Source organism: Myxocyprinus asiaticus, chromosome 40 (assembly GCF_019703515.2).
Source record: "Myxocyprinus asiaticus isolate MX2 ecotype Aquarium Trade chromosome 40, UBuf_Myxa_2, whole genome shotgun sequence".
Classification (NCBI taxonomy): Eukaryota; Metazoa; Chordata; class Actinopteri; order Cypriniformes; family Catostomidae; genus Myxocyprinus; species Myxocyprinus asiaticus.
In genome coordinates, this window is record NC_059383.1 from 38747358 (window position 1) to 38753524 (window position 6167).

The 6167-nt window shown below is 35.7% G+C and overlaps 1 long non-coding RNA gene across 1 annotated transcript; it reads left to right on the forward strand.

Annotated features, from left to right (window-relative positions):
• Positions 1 to 976: 976 nt before the first annotated feature.
• LOC127430881 (uncharacterized) lies at positions 977 to 5758 on the forward strand. The gene is made up of 4 exons (XR_007895504.1): positions 977 to 1122; positions 1440 to 1466; positions 1660 to 1680; positions 4106 to 5758. It is a non-coding gene; the product is annotated as an uncharacterized LOC127430881 (long non-coding RNA).
• The last annotated feature ends 409 nt before the right edge of the window (positions 5759 to 6167 follow it).

Sequence of the window (6167 nt, forward strand, 5' to 3'; positions counted from 1 at the left end):
GCACACCAGTGCACAAAGCAAGGTCCATAAAGACATGGATGAGCGAGTTTGGTGTGGAAGAACTTGACTGGCCTGCACAGAGTCCTGACCTCAACCCGATAGAGCACCTTTGGGATGAATTAGAGTGAAGACTGCGAGCCAGGCCTTCTTGTCCAACATCAGTGTCTGACCTCACAAATGCGCTTCTGGAAGAATGGTCAAAAATTCCCATAAACACACTCCTAAACCTTGTGGAAAGCCTTCCCAGAAGAGTTGAAGCTGTTATAGCTGCAAAGGGTGGGCCGACATCATATTAAACCCTATGGATTAAGAATGGGATGTCACTTAAGTTCATATGCGTCTAAAGGCAGATGAGCGAATACTTTTGGCAATATAGTGTATCTAACTTTATTAGTCCATTTGATGGGAATAATTGCTGGCAAAGAAATTTTATTGAAATGGTTCAAAGGAAGAATTTCAGATTTGGACCAATTTACAGTATAATCAGATATTCTCAGTGATTCGACCGTGGCATGATTGTTGGTGCCAGACGGGCTGGTTCGAGTATTTCTGTTACTGCTGATCTCCTGGGATTTTCACGCACCACAGTCTCTACTCAGAAAAGTGTATGTGTCTATTGCTAGTCACTGAAGGTGAACATGGACCTCTCAAGTCTCCACACTTTCTGATGGACAGACCTCAGTTTCAGGATTTTGCAGGGTTCCAGAGACATTTTATTGCAGTTCATGAATATTCAACAGATGCCCAAATTTTATATAAAGTGGCAGAGGTAAAAAACAAAACAAAAAAACACCTGCATGTGTGAAGCACCCTATAGAGTGCATACTGCTGCAAAAGCATGGACAACAATATGACCATTTAAATCTTCTGTGCTTTCTGTACAGATGAACATAAAGGATGTGTTGACCAACCCTGACTAAAGTGAGTGTCACACAACAGTGTGCAAGTTTGAACCTGTCTACAATGGAATTTAGATAAGGCTTTTGACTGAATCCAACAACATTCGTTTTATCCGTTTCAGTCATAGATTGCTCATACTGAATTAAGTGGGATTCTAGAAGTCTTTGTGTTTCTGTTGTTTTGTTTTTGCCTGAAACATGGCACGGAGACATCGGAGAAGAGGTAACAACATTCTCTCTCTTTAAACACAATCTGCTTGTTCCTTTTCATTATTGTGGAGGAAACATTTCCATAAATATAGCTAAAGAGATTTTGATCATAGCACTAGGGTTTTCATTGCTTTCTTTTTATATGCAAGTAGCATATAAAAGCTGTTCACTCAAGCCTTTTAGACATTTAAGACACTACAGTAATCTATAAAGCAGCTTTAAACAGATGTGTGTTGTGGAAAGCATTATACAAACAAAAATGACTTGACTGTAGACCAGATACCAAATAATAACAAGATGTTTTTTCATTTTTACCCCCAAATTTTTCAGGTTCTTTTGAAAAAGAAACTGAATTGTGTAAGTTATCTTAGATGTTTTTGACCACTGTGCAGGTCAGACATATATGTTAATCATTAAACGTAAAGTATTGTGATTCTTTTTCTCAGATGATAAACTGATTTCATTCAGAACAATGCCTAAGCAATTTCTTTAAGTCAATAATTTCTTCTTCTTCTTCTTTTCCATTTACTTTCACATGGTCTTTTCACAGGTCCACTCTTGTTTCAGAGAGGTGAGTAATTTTCTGCACATTTGTGGACTGGGTTTCAGGAACAGATCTAGCGATATATATCTATATATTTAATTCATGTTTTTCTTTTCATGAAAATTTAAAGATCTTGAAAAATGCTTTAGGGCTAAGGTTTGTGGAAGACAGGTCTCAGTTCTGAAAACAAACCATGACTGGATGAAACACTTGACAAATTACTTCCTGTTCTTTTCAAGAGTGAAACCCATCAAGAAACAGATGGAAAAGTGTATATCAGAGGTCTTCCCAGGGTCTCAAGCCTTTCTATTTGTAATTGACAGTAAACAAAAGAATGGGAAGGAAAATTATTATGTTTAAATTTAACAAAAAAGTTCAAAACAATCATTTAAGTTTTTAAAGAACGAAAAAAGTTATAAAATTTTGCCTCTTAAATTAATTGCTTAATCAAACATGAAACGTATTGATGTATTTTATACTTTTTCTCATCAGTAGTGCAAACGAACAGTCCAAATCCAAATAAAAAGTACTGCCATTTATTTTTAGTTTTATGTGTTTGGTATTACGTTGTGTATTTATGTATTTCAATGTATTGAAAGGATCAATGTCTATATATATTTTCCTTGAATGTACCCTGAAAAGTTTATTGTATTTTACCTTGCTTGTGATATTTTACCATTTACGCATTAAGTTTGATGCAGTTAGCAATTTAAAATGATTCAATATAGTACCTCTGATACACCATAAGATGGCATCAATATATTAGCTTTGGTAATTATGCTGAAAAGCTTTTGAACTGCTTTAAACTGGCTATAAATGTTAACATACAGTACTGTGTAAAACATTTTGGAACTTCTAAAAAATGCTGTAAAGTTTTCAAAAATAATGCATAAATAGTTTTTAATTTATCAACTAACTTCATACAAAGTGAAGTAAACATGAAAAAACTCAATCAATATTTGATGTGACCACACTTTACCTTTAAAACCGCATTAATTCTCCTATACTTGCACAAAGTTTTTCAACATTGTTGGCCAGTAGGCTGTTCCAAGCATCATGAAGAATTTGATAGTTCCTCAGTGGTTTTAGGTTGCTTCAGTTGCTTCTGTCTCTTCATGTAATCCCAGAATGACTCTATGATGTTGAGATCAGGGCTCTGTGAGGGCCATACCATCTGTTGTAGGGCCCCTTGTACTACTTCTAAACAATTCTATGAGCAAAAGATGTTAAAACCTAAAATTCATATTTCCTTCAGATACACTAAAGCAGACCATATAAAATAACTTCCTTAAGACAAATGTTTTTTCAGATCCTTCAAATTCCAAGGTCCATGATTTTGATGTGTGTTTTGGATCATTGTCCTGCTGGAAGATCCAACCACGGCCCATTTTAAGCTTTCTGGCAGAGGCAGTCAGGTTTTGATTTAGTATCTGTTGGTATTTGTTAGAGTCCATGATGCCATGTATTCGAACAAGATGTCCAAGACCTCTGATAAAAACAGCCCCACAATGTAAAGGTCCACCACCATATTTAACCATGGGCATGAGGTACTTTTCCATGTGTGTACCAAACCCATCTCTGGTGTTTGCTGCCAAAAAGCTCTATTTTTGTTTCATCTGACTACAGAACCCGGTCCCATTTGAAGTTCCGGTAGAGTCTGGCAAACTGAAGACATTTGAGTTTGTTGTTGGATGAGAGCAGAGGCTTTTTTTGTAACCGTCCCAAACAACTTGTTGTGATATCAGTGACATTTGATTGTAGTTTTGGAGACTTTCTGACTCCAAGACCCAACTAATATCTGCAATTCTCCAGCTGTGATCCTTGGAGATTCTTTGGCCACTCGAACCATCCTCCTCACCCTGCGTGGAGATAATATAGACACACATTCTCTTCCAGGCCGATTCGTAATATTTCCAGTTGTTTGGAACTTCTGAATTATTGGCCTGATGGTGCAAACGGGCATTTTCAATGCTTTAGCTATTTTCTTATAGCCACTTCCCATTTTGTGAAGCTCAACAACCTTTTGCCGCACATCAGAACTATATTCTTCAGTCTTACTTATTGTGATGGATGAATTTGACCTGTGTGTTATCTCATATTTATACCCCTGAGAAACAGGAAGTCATGGCTGAACAATTTAACGTTTGTAGTCAACCAGGTGTACTAAAAAAAATTTGAAATATGAATGGAAATATACTTCAGATATATTTTACTCATAAGAATTTCTAGGGGTGCCAATAATTGTGGCAAAAACAATTTGGATAATTTTTTTTACATTTAATTATGAGATTTTTCCGCCCTTTCAATTGTTTTACTTCAATTAAAGATTATTTTGAATGAAAGATCAAAAACATGAACATTAACGATTTTTTTTTTCAAAGCCTTCTTTTGCTCATATTTACAAAGGGTGGCAAAATTAGTGGAGGGCACTGAATATGAATATGTTTTGCAGGCAAAAGGCTCTGAAGAAAGAGATCCAGAAGAAGGAAAGGTCATCTGGCCAAGAAACTGCGAAAAAGGGGTCTAATGGCTGTCTTAAACCTGCAAGCAACATCATCCGGAGATTCTCTAGATTTCCTGGAAGGAGGGATAAAGAGACTGTCCACATAAAGACTGATGGATTGATAGAACATCAGATTTGGCATCAATTTGTGCTGTAGAATTATCAATCTGAGAACTTTATTTGTGTGGTACAGTAGGCAAAATTCATAATCTTCCCCCAAATCTATACTGTGGAATCCTTCTAAAGCCTTTCCCAAAATGTTTGCTTTATTTATATCTGTTATAGCTACAATATCATCTTCTACTAAAACTGGTATGTGAATCGACATTCGACCTTTCCCACTCATATTCCTTATCATATTCCATATCTTATCCACATGCCTTTCCTTATCTATAGTAGAGCAAAAATTCCTCCATCCTGTTCTCTTAGCAGACTTAATAATTCTCCTTGCTTTTTTATATATCAGCCAATTATTCATGTTTAAATTGTTCCTGAGTTGTTTAAATGCTGTGTTCCTTTCTCTAATTGCTCTGTTACACTCTTCTGTCCACCATGGCATTTTCCTCACTTTTTGACCTGTTGTTCTTTGAGGTATATATAATGTTGCTACTTCTAATATCATATTAGAAAGAGATCTACAGAAGGTTTCCACAGAGGCTTTTATCACTCTCTTTATTTATCTCACAATAATTTTTAAATGAAGACCAGTCCACTTTATCATACAGTACATCCATTTTCATTGCAGGTAATGCCCTGTTTTATAGCTATTAATATTTAGTTCACATAGTACTGGAAAATGATCACTTCCAGTGGTTGTTTCACTAACTACGTTCCATTCACATATCTCAGCAATTTCAATTGAGATTAATGTCAAATCTATACATGATGTTGTATTCCTTGTTATGTGTAAATCTAGTGTCTTGCCCTGTATTTAAACAAACTAAAGACCTATCTTCAATGAACTCTTCCAACTATTTCCCCATTGGAATCTATTTTTGTACTACCCCATAACCAATTGTGTGCACTAAAATCTCTGCACCATAACTCCTTTTTTTCCCCTGTTCTCTCCAACCTTCTCAAGCAAACATTGTGCCATTTTTGAACATGCATTATAAAAATTATATACAATAAGTGATCCACCATGATAATACATTTCTACCATAACACATTCTGCTTCTATAACTTCATGAATTGCTCTATATGCTATTCCTTCTCGTATAAATGTAACTACTCCTCCACCTTGTGTTCCCAATCTATCCTTTCATACAGAGTTATATCCTGGCAAAATAAATTGCAGGTTTGGCTTCAACCATGATTCTTGTATGCATACTATATTTGGTTTAAGATCTAACTCTAATACACATTTTTTTAACTCTTGACCATTCACTATCCGATTTCTTGCATTCCATTGCAATACACTAATTACCATCAAACTAGTCCGAAAACTGAGAGGTTTCATGCAAAGTTGATCGAGTAAATATATCATGAATCATGTTGGCTGAAATTCCTAAAAATTCCAATGCAGCTTCCAAAATTGTTTTAATCTTTGCTGATCTGCTTGACAGCATTGCTGTAAAATTAATAACCTTGACAATAAATGCCAAAAAGTTCTCTTTTGTCATTACCAATGAATTCTCTTTTAGTGAATATTGGTGATTACAATTTTCCTTCATTTGAATTTCTGTCTCCATGGTCAGCGATTCGAATGGTTTATTCTTATATACCATCTCCTTTTCTCTGCGTTCCCTATTCCCACAAGTCACTTTATGTTCAGCTTTATATCTTTGAACTTCTCTGGCTTTTATTTGCACCTCACACCCTCCATATGCTGCACTGTGAGGACCTCCACAATTTCAACATTTTAAAGTATCCATTTCAGGACTACTCATGCTCCTCTCCGCATTTTCACATGTCATTTTTCCCTGGCAAACTGTTGCCACATGTCCTATACACTGACATTTGAAGCATCTCACAGGTCTAGGCACATATTCTCTAACTGGGTAACTGATAT